Genomic DNA, 16822 nt, shown 5'->3' on the forward strand with positions numbered 1-16822 from the left:
ATTATGTTGCTAACAAAGCCTTTTATCTTATTTGTTTTTTGAAATTGAGTCATTTCATTTTATTTCGAAAACAAAATCAAATAGCTACAGAACGATACTCAATTTAAAAGATAAGAAATATTTAAGCAAAACACTATTTCATTTTTAATTACGTTACTTATACATTTGCGGATAATTGAAGCCTTTAGAAAGGGTCTTAGTTAACATATTGAATTTCGGCAACAGTATTTAAGCTGTTCTAATTGAGTAGTTGAACTTACTTTTATGAGCAAATATCTAGAATCAACTGGCAGATACATAGGAACATAATTGTACTTTATGTTAAACACAAGATGTAACGTTCGAGATGACTTCAATAATATTGAAAAATCTTGTTTCACAATCGTTGTTCAAATAAATAAGCCTTAAGTAATTATATTTTTATAACTTTACTAACACTATCGGCACAACAGAACATTAAGTGTCGCATTTTCCTATATCGGTGAACAATGGAGCTCTTATTTGAAACTCGTGATGATGTTTTATCATTGTTAAAACTACATTTGTTGTCATTTTAAATCTACGTTTCAATGTCTAATTCAATTAAAACGACAACGAGTCCCTTTATTCTAACTTTTGAGTGTGAGTAAGTGTACGACGGAAGTTCAGTATGTAAAGCATAATTGCTAGGGTCATTCAAGCCGAGATTCTTATGAAACTGCTCCTAGGCTTAATCGACCCTAGCTGTGCTCACCTATTACAATGAACATCACAATCAGCTGATGTAAAACAGGAAATATTTGAAGAATGGAACATTTGAAGGCTTATTTTGAAAACGCGTACGAAAAGGTTTGCTATTTTGATTTCAAGCCACTCGTTATTTTCCGCAGCTATTGCCATTCAATACCATTTTGTTATATGTCATGTTTAAGACTTTCAGACTATATGCTAATTATATGACATATCCTTCATTATTCCACCAAATCATAATTTTAAATCCATTTGAAATCATTGACAAATGACAAACTTATGTATTAATACAATATAATACATGGTTGACCATGGCTTTTGGTTGATAATTGCCCCAGTGGACGGAATAATTGCCCGAGGGTTTTAGCCATGTATTATTCTATAAATAACGTTGTCACGACGTTAGAATCTTGAGGTTTTCTTCACGTTGTAACAAGGTTACTTTTGGACACCAAAACACAACCTTCATACAAGGTTTTCATATAGTCGGGACAATCTTGCAAAATAACGCTGTAATACAGCTTACAAATATATTTAGGCGCTAGCGTTGTGACAACCTTGTGACACAGTTATACAATAACCTAATTCATGCCATAACATTAACACATCACGGTATGTATTTGCTCGGTTAGAACTACTTTTATTGCCAATTATTGTAACTATTCTTTTATTGGTCATGAATACCACACTTCTAAACAGCATAAGCCAAATCACAATAACGACTGATTAAGAAATTCAATATTTTATAGATTTTATATTTGTATGTTATTACTAATTTGTTGGTAACTAAACAAAATATAGCGTTTGAAATAGCAATCCTAAGCATGTTTCAACATTTTCTTTGACCTGAATAATAGTGTATGATTCCTTTTGCTCATCATTTCAAACGAAAACAAAACATGCATCATCATAAATAATATGTTTTATCATCCTGTATTTTTTTTGAAACTTGTCTTACCTATGAGTATATAATTACGGTTAAATTTATGTTTGAAACTATCAATTATTTTTTTTACCCCACATACATCATTTGAACGTTTAAAATATTTCTTCGCAAAAATGATGTTTCAACTGCGTAAAGTTGCCATGGAAATGGTATTATCCCATCAAACAAAATACGACGAGCTCGAAAGTTCACTCTTATCTCTTCATGGCCGTCAAACTCAAAATAGCAAGAGGTCTCACAGGTTATTCTTGCGCCTTCAAAGTAATGTATTTGTTCGCAATTTTTTTTTTTAGTTTTTAATATTCAACTTATAATACAATTCACTGTTCTAAACATATTTTGTGAAAAGCTTGTTATATTCAAAGTGCATTGTGGACGGGAGGGCCGCACAAAGGCGTGTACTTTTAGCAAAAACAAATAATTATCCTCAAAAAATAAACAAAATATTAACAATACAATGTTTATTTTAGTGCAAGATGGTATTCCATTTCATAGAAAAGTATTAATGAAAATTCATATCTATCGTGAAATTAAATACTATCTTACACGAAATCAACAAATATTCTCTATAAATTCTATGAAAACAAACATTTCTGTTGCACGAAATATTAATGATGTGTTTATCAGATGCAATTTTGTTTGTAAATCCAAATACAATACATGTTATTTCTAAGAATATTAAAATTTAAATGTTCAAACGATCAAACGTTATACGCGGATGATAACAAGGGTTAAATATGATTGACAAATAACAATAATATTTCAAAAAGGATTTATATTAAAGCATGAAAGCTGTAGTATTGTATATTCATGGTTAGGTTTCAGTTTGAATATGCGATTCCCTGTTTAAGTCATGCATATACTAGTTAACTGTTATTCCATGAATCGTAAACACATGCTTAAAACGATAATAAATAATTGCCCATTGTATCCACGCATAACTAAAGCATAACATTCAATGTTCCAGAATTTATTGGCAAATCGGCATAAAATACCCATTGGCCATTAACAACATAAATATGGCAATAACATAATATCAACTATAGAGAACTGCGGAATATTAACATAGACATTATGTAACTATATAAAAATGCAAAAGTTGTTACACCTTTAGAAAAAAATAAATAAACAAAGATTCACATTGTTATTTCAAGGAACATTAATATTGTACAAGGACAATAATTCTTTTATTCATGCTTCTTTAATATAGTTTTTCTTTTGCTTAGTATAGGTCGTTTAAACATATCCAAATTTGGCCATGGTATTCTACCTTGGTATTTAAAGCTTAAGAATCTTAATTTACTACAGCATAATTAAACAATGATATTCATTTTCAATTAGATTAGCGTTACAGCATTTGCATAGTCCATTTTCTACCAGTATAATTTCCGGCTTCAATTTAAACCTGTTGGCAGATAACATTACTGGAAGAATAACGTTTTGCGTATATTATCATTTTCAATTTCAGCAAGATATTCTTCGTATTCATTGATATGGCATGGAAATATTGGTTTAAAAATTGCAAACGCTTTAAAAAGAAATGAACGATTTTCAAGATTTTAACTTGATGGCAATTTTTAGGGAGCTTCAAATTTTTGTTTTTCGCATAAACAATTGTCAAAAAGTTAATAATATTTACAGTAAACTTTACAGCAGTCAATGTCAATGATCAAATCTAGCAGATAAAAAGATTGATGATTTAGAAACAGTTAAAAACTACGTTTTCAAATGCAAAGAACTGCAGGAAGAACCTGATGCATTGGAATTTGATGGGGTGAATGAAAAGGTATCATGATTCCCCATTGTACAATATTTCAAAATATCCAGAAGGTGCTAATTCATATTCACCTTTTTCTTTCGAGGCCCTGGCAAAAAAAACTATCAAAACGACTTATACAGACAATACAAGTTAAGAAACATTACATATTGAACGTCCCTTATATCAAGGTAACAAAAAGGAGGAATTGAAACCATGAATTACAAATCCAGTTGCGACCAATAAAATATACGGCGTCTACTTTTAAGATACCGAATCAATCTACAATGCTAATCCAGGGGCTTGAACATTTGCCATCGTATATGATTCAACAAACCTATTAGTTTTTAAAGTAGGTCTACAAGAAGACAATTGATACCTCCTTCACAAGATAAATGATAAGAACAAGGCTGTAAAATTGCTGAACCTTCTTTGCTTAGAGGTATTTAATCCTGTACTCTTTGATTCGGTGTTTACTCATAGAAAAGCAGCACCTGAAGTTCGCGTCAATTTTACTATAACATATGACAAAGGCTTGTTTTATCTCACAGGAAACAATACTGTCGAGGATATTATCAAAGCTTCCGGTAATGAATCAATGAATATTATTAAAACATGTGTTAATAAATATAAAGCATTGCTGTGGAGTCTACCGTCGGTTCCGGCTTAGGTTATTACTTTTGACTACAATTGACATGAAACAACAACAGCAAGTCAAACACAATATTACTGTCCCTTGTCGCCAGCATGACTAATTTCGTACTTAAAGTACAACACTATTTGACAAGAAGCACTGTTTTACCGATTCAACAAAATTATAGGAGCATTAATGTTAATGTAATATTCCGTCTAAGCCTGAATAAAGAAACCTCATACAACTGTTCTAAACATTCTGCTTGTGAACGATGAATTGAATACACTCTTTGCACTACCCCTTTTTATTTATAATTTGCTCAACGAAATTAGAGCCTATGTAAGTATTGTAAACTACTGCTTTGTTTATTCGTTGTATGAGAAATCTAGTTCTGGGGATTTTACCTTCTCACAAATGTCTTCTCGTCATCATTTGACGAAGTTATTGTTATTCATGAGAAACCCAGTACTATTGTTGTTTTTTCATGTAACTGCTATTTAGGATTGAGAGGCTCAGACATTTAAATGCTCGGGCTTTACAACCTGGCAAGCTAATTTGTGGTGGTTTCACCGGGTCAATTAAAACGGGGTTTCATAGTTTTTTAGACCCTCCACGACTGACCTTCCTTAAAATGCAACACACTCGTGCCAAATATAGGTCACGGTTATATTGTAGAACATATAAAGCTTTACGTTTACAGCAGCTTTTCTGAACGGATACGAATATATGTGTAAGCAAATCGCATAGTAAATTGCTTTGAGAAATGTATATTAAAACACATGAAAACTCAGACTATTTCACTTACACTTTGCGTTTATTATGACTTAAGAAAGGTACCAAATTCGTAAAGACACTATAATATGCTATTACGACTACTTTTTCGAAGAACGAACACTCCCAACCTTTGTGCCTCAATCGTGAGCTAAGACTTATTTATATATACAATTTGGCAAGTTTGTGCTCCTTAATTTACAGTTGTCGGTTCTATATTTTCTTCAAACAGATATATGTGACTTTAATAGCCATGTATACCTTCATATAATTTAGAAATCACGTGAATCTGTATCTGGTTGGATAGCATCACGCCTTTGGAAATAAAGATATCTGTATTGGAACGTCAAAGACGCACTCGACTAAAGCTGGTACTAAAATTTCATCCAATGACAAATACGCAGTGCCAGTCCATACACAGTATACGGTGTGCACTATTTTTTAACATGAACAATTTTAACCGAACATTTTACTGGACTTTTTAGTAATGTTATGGGCTAATCAAACACATAACTGTTACCCATAACATGATCAATATAGTGTGGGTATTTGAGAAAACAATTAATGCCTTCATTAATTAATTTACATTGTCAGTTACTATTACTTTCTGGGTATATGTATGCCTTTCAAGCTATAATTAGAGACAGGGAATAATTCCTTCTAAAAACCTCATCACTTTACATTTTAGTTAGCATTGTTGTTCTATTTCAGTATTAAGGGTACGTCATAACCTACTATGATAATAAGGGTAATTTTGTGTGACTTTTATACCGTGCATACAACGGATGACTTATTCAAATGATGTCATACCACATAGTCAGCATAGCACTTGTCTCAGATATTGTTAGAAATACAGCAGATATATAGTGGAAACGTTAAACTTCAAGAGCACTTACAGAGTGAAAGTTAACAATGGTGATCTTAGGAACGACGTTAACTTGTTCCAAACATCAGCCTTGTCTTCTCGCTCATATATGTCTCTTGAAGATGTGACGAAATCATTTATATTAACCTTTGAATATCTCTTTGAATCATTACATATGCATAGCCACTTTTCGACCAACTTGTTATGTTTCAGTGTATGTTATGAAGTTCTGCAGTACTGTATACACTAACTTCTTGAATCTGGGTTTCAGGCTCAATACACAAAACTGCATATCTACATGTTATTGAACAGTTGATATTTAAATAAAAAAAATGATTTAATTTCCCATTTTTGTTGCAATACAAATATATTTAACAGTTATCTTAAGATTTCTGTAAAATAATAACTATGAAATATTCAAGACATACACATATTCACTTGTCTGAGTCTGGCTCTCAAACAAAGACTCAAGTTGTTAGTGAATACAAACCCTGTTTATTTTCCATCCAAAAGGCAGCCATTTGAAGAGATTGCTGCTTGTCATGCTTGATTTACCGGTACACTTGGTTATGTTACTCACGAAAATCCTAAATTCATCAAAATAAATAGATTCTGCCCAATGTTCATCAATAAAAAAATAATCCTCACTTTATAAACAGATGGACGAACGGCAAGCTCTAAAAATGTTTTTCTTTCCAATCAGTATCCTAAAGTAAAATTCTTAAATCTTAGAAATGTATTTCACTATACATGTTAGCCCCCCTTGTTTCCAATAAAAATAATTCATTTATAAGTTGACAGGAAGGATGAGATACGTCAGTTGTTTTGAGGGAAAATACACAAAGAGCTAAACTAGCTATTCGAATAGAGCAACGAACAGTCATACATAGTGATCTTATTCAAGAAGACTGTTTCGTTTCATGATTGTTGATAATATCAAAGTTGTATAGCAATATTAGCATAACGAACTTTTAAGAACGCTATGGCAAGTACTAATCAGAACTACTAAGACCTATAAATAGGGGGTATTATGATAGGGCGCTTTTTGAATACCATAGGACGGGTAAGGTCGAGGGATAAGGTATTGAAAAGGGTAAGCGAAAATTATAAACCATTGGTGCTAAAAGCAAAGGAGGGAGTCTATTGGATAGTTCTCGTAACATACTCGACGACGAACGCATGTGCGATGTAGACTCTGCTGCGTGTCATAGGAATTCACAGGAGTGAAGAAATATCACGTACTATGCACGCCGTCAGGTACTAGTTGTGGCTCTGAGAGCCAAGCTCAAAAACCTTCACCGCTAGTGCATACATTTTCGCAGTGGTGCACATTAAACATGATATAATATCACATTTTTAGAGCTTCATTCTGGGGCGGTAATATTTTAAAATTGAGGTTTATGTTATAGTTTTCCTTTTCTGAAATATGTTTACGCCTTCCGGATCTGTTTTCTTCAGTCTATTTATATTATACATAAGCTTAATAAATGAGTTATTTATATTATTATTATGACAATGCTTTACTATAGCGCGTTCGACCATTACAATAAAAGGTGCAAAAATGTCCATGAAAGAAAAATAAAACGTTTGAAACTTATGTTGAATATTGGTAGTACATGTAAAACTGCTGTCATACCAGATCCTTTTAATTTTATTTATTTTAAACATAAATGTATTTTGAGTATGCCTTAATCGAGACCTCTCTTTTATAAGTAACCTTAAATGACAACCTGCCATCGGAAATTGATTTACAGTATAACATTAAAAGTTATGTGTACATCTGAGTAGTTCTTAGTAGATCTAAGTAGCTATTAGTCCGGTAATATAACACATATCATATGTCGCCATAGTTTAATGTTCTGCGTCATGCTCAGGTGTATTGATTTCACATGGTAAGGGATTTGTGAGATATTCATACGTTCTTGAAACAGACACTTCCGTTCTTTATGTGAAGCTTGTGATCATTTTATTCATGCTATGAATCTACCAACTCTAAGACCGAATTGACTTCATTGCGAAATTGCAGCGAGGAAAATGCATGGCTTGATAATTTCTGATAGAAATTCCGGTCCTTAAGTACAGACTAAAATATGTTAATGCACCATTAAAACACTAATCTGTGTGTTATACATTTTACCACAAAAACAAATCAATGTCAATTGTGCTAATCTTGCCTTCCCTTAATTGATATGTTAGTAAACAGTGTGATCGTACGCATATTCTTTTCTGATAAAATATTAACCATGCAAGAGGTCATATCATATCACATCGTCTTGTTTACTACCTGCTCATCAAAGATCTATGATAGGTTTTTTCAGTCTCGACTGATGTTGGAACCATCTGCGTAAATGAGTTGCTTCTTTCGTGCTAATTTATGGTGCACGTATGCTACATGACTGATTTGAAAACTCGTTTGCTGCACGAATTGAATGACAATATTATAGATGTGTAGAATTGCTTATACAGTTGTGTATTTGTTTAATTATTTCACTATGTTTCAATAGGTAAAAGGGAATGGATCCGTGCATATGAATTCAATCATACTTTTAATCCCAATTGTGCGAAATGCATATCAAGTTGATGCCTGTTTTAGGTGTTCCAGAGATCGATTATTTTGTGTGGTACGTCAAAGACGGTAGGATGTTCGAATGTTTAGAGTGGAAGGTTAAAAACAGTAGGTTGTTCCAATGTTTAGGTTGGTAGGGTAGAGTCGATACACAGCTCGAATGTTAAAAGTGGTTGGTTAGAGTCGATAAGACATTCGAATGTGTTCGTGGTGTTATATGCGTTACACATGTTTACAATGTTATGTTCTACATTTTCTTCCTATTTGCTTTATCCTTCCGATTTCATTTAATATAGCTTGCTGTTCTAAAAATAAAAAGTTACTATTAGTATGTAATGCTTTTAGCAATTTCAATTGTATGCAATCTTGAGGTACTGTTATGTTTTGAGTTCATGCAATAGCCAAACGGAACACCTCGGTCTGTCATATAAAGCTTGCCGGCTATGATTGTTAGACTCCAAGATATCATATTTTCAATTTAAAGAAACTAAACTATAATATTAAAAAAATGTATCAACATAGCATATCTTTTCTGTAAATCAGTACATTCCTCTCTCTATTTAACAGACCCCATACATCTCACCATCCAAGACGTTTATCTCTTTATACAAATGTTCCTTTTTACGTCTTTTCAGTCACAAGTGATTTCTTGTTTAAACGGAACGACAATTATCACCGAGAGTATTTCTTTGCATAATTGAAGTGTTGTTCCAAACAAATATGTGATTTTACAGTAATAACCTTTTTTGTTTCGGTAACATATTTGAACGTCTAACAAGATACTTTTACGTCATTATCTTCTTGAGACCATCACCTGCTGTTTGACATTAAAGATAAAAACTTCGACACACGATTGAGGCAACATTCTAACGGTGAGGTGCGACTCAGATATCGTTTGAAATTTGTGTCTTTGTAAAATTTGTGGTTAAGTATAAACTTGATATTTCGGGGTAAAGGAGGTGTTTTATAAGTATGGTTGTAGCGCAACGCCAAGCGCAGTTGTTTCCTGAATAGGTTTACTAGTACGATATTGAAGTCAAAATCGTAATTATATGAGATGTAACAACACTAAGTCGGCCAAAACAGAGACACTGGTAAATGAATTATACTTAACTATTAAAATATAAAGGCAGAGCTTTTTGAGGATTAATCTAGGATAACATCTCCTCTGTTTCATAAGTTCGTAGTCGTGTCTTTTGTTTAGTCTATGAATAACTTATTAACCTATTGCTGGACATAAAACAGCTTGGAATTTAAAACCTGTCTTAGTGTATTTTTCCGAGCTCATTGTGTCTGTAGAAATCTGGTCCGTCCTAGATTTTCCGCTTTCGAAAGTGACATATGTCTACAAAGCAACACAAACAGAAGATTTAAGGATATGACGTTTCAAATTATCAATAATTATGCGAAAAACTAAACTTGAATTAATATCAGAAACTCTTATCTCACTTCTTGCTGCGAAACCCTTCTCAGTTTGATGCACTCATTTTAAAAAAAGCTTTAATGGTTTATTATAAATATTTCTCCCTCTTTAACTGTGCAAACTAAAATACCAGGTTGATTGATAAAGCATCCGTTTAACATCAGAACCATCCTAGCCACTTACAAACTGAAGAGGGCACTTATTATGCATTGTCGGATCCACTTGTAAAACGGAATGAACGGTATGAAAACCGTGGTTGCCGACAATACTTATTATGAAGCTGTACAATTACAGGTTAAACTAATTACAGCCTAAATTATTTCTTTTGATATTAAAAACTACCGAAATTTCAAAAAGAAATTAGAAATACCTATAAAATAAACGTTTCCATGAAGATTTATTTATTTTGAGGTATGCTCTTGTTGCCAATGCAAATAAATGATTGCTGTAAAGTTGGCATTTGGCAAGCGTCGGGAGTATATCGGTTCCAAAATTAACCTTCGACAGTTACCAAACAATGCATATTAAATACTAATAAACAGTTCAATACCGCTTTGACTCCGTGAAAACTTTCAGAATTCGGTTCGTACGTCGACCTTAAACTATATGTTAGTTATATGTATCTGTAATGATGACATTTATTGGCACAAACTTTACGAGACACTCCTGTTTCATAGCGTGCAACCATGAAAGCGCATGCTTGTTTAGTATAAAAATGAGTCGAAATCTGTCCAGGGAAGTCTAGGTAATCTTTTAGGTAAAGGTACCATTATTTATGATTTTCAACATTCATTTTATCAACATTTTCCACACAGACGGTCATGAAAACATTCACATTTTTCAACACCTTACCAATGTAACGTTACTAAGCTAAGATTTTTCAATATATCTAACTAACAATAAAAGTGTCATGTCATGTTAAAAATAGCTATATTTTGTATAATTCTCAAAATCAACACATGAATATAATTATTTATATAATTATTAACAGCCAATATGACATAACCGATCGTGTAATTTGTTCCTCAAAAACAATAGAAATCACAAAGCAAATTACACTGTAAATTATATTAGAGATTACAGCGGGAATTTTGGATTAACATTACGTGTAACAATGGAACCTACAAAGGGAGGTGAATCAATGTCAGAATAACAATAGGAATAACATTGAGAATGGTTATATTTTGTTAAGGTTATATCTGCTTTAACTTTAATGTCTTCATGTGTATTTTAATGTCTTTCAAACCGCCATAAGCGACAGTGTCACAAGATCTAAACTTCGTTGAACTATGACTAGAATCCCATAACCTTCAATGTGAGAACAAGGAAAATGCGACTTTAAAACGGGCATACAACCTAAAATAATGTTGGGTTTCACCAAACTAATATAATGATCCCATAACATGTCGTAATTTCAACCTGTTTCATGTACTTTAAACATTTTGTGAAGGATGCTTTTGTAGTGTATGTGTGTTTTTGTTTAGACCAAGTCTGTTAATTGGTGATTAATTTGTAAATTGATTATTTGGTTATCGAACAAAATTGCGTATTGCCAATATTTTAAAGACGATATTGCCCAGATTGATTGAAAGACGATACGGTCCAGAGATTTGAAGACGACATGGAACAGACTGAAAGACATTAAAACATCAGTTATTCGTAAAGGAAAAACCGCTGACAAATTATTTTATAGATTGATTTTCATATGAAAGGTACGTAGATACACGGGATAAATTTCCATGTTACAAAACAAATGCAAAGACTCTCACAACCTTCATTTTTCCACATAAAGCACATCTTTTAAAAAAATAATGTCAGAAATTATGTTGCATATTTATTACACATACTATGTACGTGTTAATTTATATGAACACTATTAATTCCAATTGCTGATTTACATGAAATAGTTTGAATTGATATGCTATGTTTTCTCAGAAAGAAACATTTGTATATGTACGTATCACGTTTTCTTCGCACAAGGCCACATTTTAAATATGATGCCTTTTGTTGAACGCCCTCTATTTATTTTCAAAAGCTCATGTAACTGAGTAAAATTTATTTTATATATTTTCTTGTAAATACAACCACGTTTATTTATGGCTTACAACTTTAATCTGATAAGAGTGATATAAGAAACTTACCGTGGAGAAATAAACGCTATTTAAGGTCACACAAAGGTTATAAATACAAACAACAGCAGAGCGGCTTGCTCATTTCTAGGAGTTCTTTGGAAATGTGGGCATACATTTAAGACTGAATGGGAATAACATTGGGAATGGCGATATTCTATAAATGTTATTAGTGCTTAAACTTAATCATTTATCTTGTCTTTATGAGTATATTAATGTTTTTCAAACCGTCATAAGAGACAGGGTCACAACATCTCATCTTCGTTGCAACAAGGTAAGCATCAAATAACTCTCATTGGGATAACAGGGAAAATTGGTGTGACTTCACATCGGGCATACAACATTATAACTATGTTAGGATCCATCAGACTTATAGAAAGATCCCATAACGCCTCGTTATTACAACCAATGTGTTCTTAATGTATATTGCGTAGGAATTTATTGTAGTGAATGTATGTTTTTTCTTGACATTGATTGTTTTGGCACATTTCGGGGAATTGGTGATTCAAATGTAAATAAATTATTCGGTATATGGACAAAATGGTATACGCACATCGTCAATATAATTTAGAATTAATTGTGGAAATTACAATTGCAAACTAAGGCTGGAATTGGGGTAGAGAATTACAGTTGGAATTACAATGGAAATTACATTGAAAATGGTAATATGTGTTAACTTAATCATCAATTTTCTTGTCTTCCTCTGTATTTTAATGCTTTTCATACCATTATTAGATACAGGGTCACAGGGTCAATAACGTACTTTAAAAACGGGGAAATTGTGTGACTTTACACCGGGCATACAAAGTTACAATGTTTGAATCCATCAAGCTAACAGAAAGATCCCATAGCACGTCATTTTCTTCATAAATCACATCTTATAAAAAATGCATCGCAGTGATTAGGTTGCATATATATTGCAAATACTGTGTTGATGCTAAATAATATGCTAAATAATATTAACACCAATAATACTTAATGTAATTGACTGAATTTTCGGTGAGCTCATCAAATAAATTGTATTTTAGAACATTATAAACGTTGTAGTAGTGGTAGGAGTAGGAGGAGTAGAAGTAGTAGTAGTAGTAGTGGGAGGAGGAGGAGGAGGATTTGTGTCTTCTAGTCTGACGGTCTAGGTCATGTCGTCTGAAATGCATCGGCGATGGGCAAAAATACTCAAACATTCAAAAATGGTATACACGAAGGTACTGTGACTACTCGGGCAGAGTACCGGTTCTCGTATAGAAACGAATACAGGTATAAGGCGTTTGGTTGATATATATCGTATCGAGCGTTCGCGTATCGGTCAAAATATCGATGAAATAAAAACTTAAAAAAAATATTTTCTTCTTTTATTTTATATCATTTTCATCCATGCGCGCTGCCATATTTGTTTTCCGAAACAGTGTCCGGTAACGACGCCATCTAGTAGCACGGTACTACTGGCGGGTTTGGTCACCCAACAGGTGCGTGTATATAAATGAAAGTTTAATTGGGTAATGTTTCAAAGCACAATAAACAAATAAATAACCGATATAGACTAGCCAAAACTGGAGTTATAGTACAACAGTTAGAACTTAGGCTCCGTGGTAATTCAGCAAACATAATGATTAGATAATTAACTGGAGCGACTCACTTGCATGGTAAATTAGTGTGTGAATGTTCCGCAGAGAGGATTTTACAGAACACTTCGTGACGTATACACTTCTAAGTGTTATTGTCTTTCATTTAAATTGCTTTCAAGTTCATAAGAATGCAACAAAATTGGAAATCCATATGAAAGTACTAAATAAATGCCTGCGATAGATCAAATGGCATTTTATGGCAGTGAATTGTATGTAACGTCCTTGACGAGTCTCGTCATTGACGCCGCCGCTGATCAAACAGTTAAATTAATAATACGTCAATTGTCAAAGAAGCGTAATATTCAGTGTTGGAGTTGCTTTAATCCCAACAAATATTGCAAATAAAGAGTGAAAATATAAAACATGAATATCAAACACTTGGGATTCGGACTTAAATGCCATGCAGTAACCAAATATAACGATAAACTTCAATAGGAAAACATTGTGTGACTTCAGTTTGTCCGTATTTATATGCATTTTCAGAGAGCAATGTAGAAATTTCCATTCATTCAGACAAAATATTGTTATGACGTATTTCCTGACAATAATTGGGAAATATGTATTTTCTTCTGCTCAGTATGTTCTTGAAATGGTATTTCTGTATGAAAATACCACAGAGCTCAACGAAACATACGTTTTTTACGTTTTGTTTAGATATTTTGAAACCATTTGACTCCCGTACACAAGAATGCTGATAATATTGATATGATAATGCCATAATCTCGGCATGACCGAAACCTCTAAATACTTGTAATACGAGTCCTCGATCGTATTCAAATTAATTCCCAATGTACGAAATTCCAGTCACAAGTGATGTATATTCCTAGCTTGGTGACACAACGTCGTCCGTACGATAATGGGAGATAAAACCAAAACAAACATTCACTTTGATGCCAAGTGGTTATTTCGCAACTGGGTTGGTTCCTGTTGTAAGTTGAGTACTGAACGAATGGAACGAGGGCATATCAGTTAAAAGTGGCATGCCCTCGCAACTAACAAGGGTCCCTCCTTGTGTGCATTCATCCGTGGTCCAGAAGTAAGACACTGTTTATTTCTGTGTTTGATAGTGTATTATCAAAATGCTCTTATCTAGTAGAAACTTGTGAAAACATGGATATAACCAGGTCGCTACTTTAATGCTTATTGATGATACAGGGATGCTACATGGCTCAGTAGAACACTAGTTGTATGCACTTATTGATATGCATAAATCAATAGTTGTTGTCATTTATTGTGTTGTTGTTTTATTATTTGTGTATTTAACGGATATGAAAAAAATATATTCAAGATAAGGGTTTTATAATAGGATTGCGGATGTTTAATGGATGATGCGAAACAGCTGCTTAGAAATTTTGAGTATGCTATAGTTTCACGGAGGCTTCTTATAACCATGTAATAAAGAGTCATCAAAATTTACTTGAATGTTCTACATACGTTTACATGTCAAACGAATCGAATATGTCTTCGCGTAAACGTTATGGATATTTAATCAGCTGATGCTAAGGTATATCCAGTCTTTACACTAATTACTAAGATATATTTTGTTCTGGATATTACACATATAACTAATAGTTTGTAAAACGAGCAGTCCCTTGTTATTGACGGTGGTAGTTTTGTACTTAAGGCTTAATTGATGCACGCATCAATACGACACGACTGGCCTTGATTTTTAAACAGAAAATAAAACGTTATAATTAATTTATAATTATAGTTGAGAGGCGGTGACGTGGGGTTTCTTTGAAACTGAATCTACCTTTAACCAAGTCTGTGTTAGCATTGAATGCTAATAGAAACATTCTAAGTATTGTATTGATTGCTCTCAACATCATGGTTTTTAGTAATTTGTCGTGAAGGATACCTCTTTCCCCTGATGTAACACCTCTGACCAAAGCAGAATACAGATTTAAATTCTGAAATGGGAGAAACTTCATAATATTATCAATATAAATGACGTCACTGCATTGACTGAAATTAATGAATAATGAATGAATCTCCGGAAGGTCAATGTAGCACTGTGAAACACTATACAACGCATCTACATTAACGACATAATACACATCGTGCATAGTGCTTTCAGATAATATGACAACCAAACGCATATCAATACTAAAACAGTTGCTTTTAATGCATTGGTTCCATAAAGAGAGTGAATATTGGACCACATCTGGGCTCTTATTAATGAGTTACTAAAACAAACCTATATTTTCTGAGTGATCACAAAGCGGTGAGATATAGACTAGAGTTACAGAATTATTGAATAAGTAGATTTTGTCATAAAACAATACTTAAAAACAACATTTTTTCAGTGAAAAGCTGAGTGTATTTCTTCTTTGTGTTTAAATACAACTAGACTATGTACGGTCATCGGTTGGAGCCCAAGGGGTATTTGTAGAAACAGGTGAACTGGTGCAATATGAAATCGAAGTTGAAATTATATGAGATAAAACAAGACTAAGTCGACCAAAGCTGACACACTAGTCAATGAATTATACTACCCTATTAAGGTATAAAAGCAGAGGTTTTTGAGGATTTATCTACAATAGGATCTTCTCTGTTTAGTTACTTCGTAGTTGGATTAAACTTTCTGACAAGAATACTTCGGAATAGCGGTGTTTCGGATTAACAATTTTCCGCAAATGACAGTGTTCGCGAATTATAGATGACGTGAAATACTAAGTCGTGAAAATTGCAATGTCGGTTACACGTTACCAATACGATCAACTCTGTTTGAGTAATCTTTCGTATACAAAAATATTTGTTGATTTAGTGTTTTATAACTGACAAATAATTCGTTATTATACTACTTTATTAAAACAAAGTAAAACATTTTAAACAAAATGACAGCACATATATGCATTCGAAACATAGCATAGTTTATAAAGAGCAAATTTAATTTTAAATAGCATTGAAATCACATTTTGTTTACCCAGTATCGTTCGGTCTATTTTTAAAGCATGATGTGATGTATCGCTTAACTCTCATTTTCTGACATCGATGTTTGTAACATACGCATGCTCAATGTCATGTTTTAACCAGCGCTAATTGTGCTCCATTGTCACCTCAAGCCGATGCCCGAGTGCATTCGCAGTATGGTGTGAAAAAACATATGCCTTTTTCTGTAGCTTTTTGCATATATATTGATCGAGTTCGAAATAAGAATTGATAAATAGGTGTGAAAAAATCGGAACCTTATTTTTTACTTCGAAATAGCGATTTCGGATAAAAGACCAAAACTTTAGTCAAACAAAGAAGGAGTAAAATCGGGACCGACAAAAAATCGAAATAGCGATAATTTCAGATAAACGGTGTTTGGAATAGCGGTGTTCAACTGTACAACAAAAATAGTGTACAATTGTTACAAAAACTTTATTATGGTAA

General features: G+C 32.9%; 1 protein-coding gene across 1 annotated transcript in view; it reads left to right on the plus strand.

Moving 5' to 3' along the window:
* LOC128210969 (uncoordinated protein 58-like) overlaps positions 1-16822 on the plus strand; it is a 37264-nt gene that overhangs the window by 730 nt on the left and 19712 nt on the right. The window lies entirely within an intron of this gene.

This window comes from Mya arenaria, chromosome 12, assembly GCF_026914265.1.
Source record: "Mya arenaria isolate MELC-2E11 chromosome 12, ASM2691426v1".
Classification (NCBI taxonomy): domain Eukaryota; kingdom Metazoa; phylum Mollusca; class Bivalvia; order Myida; family Myidae; genus Mya; species Mya arenaria.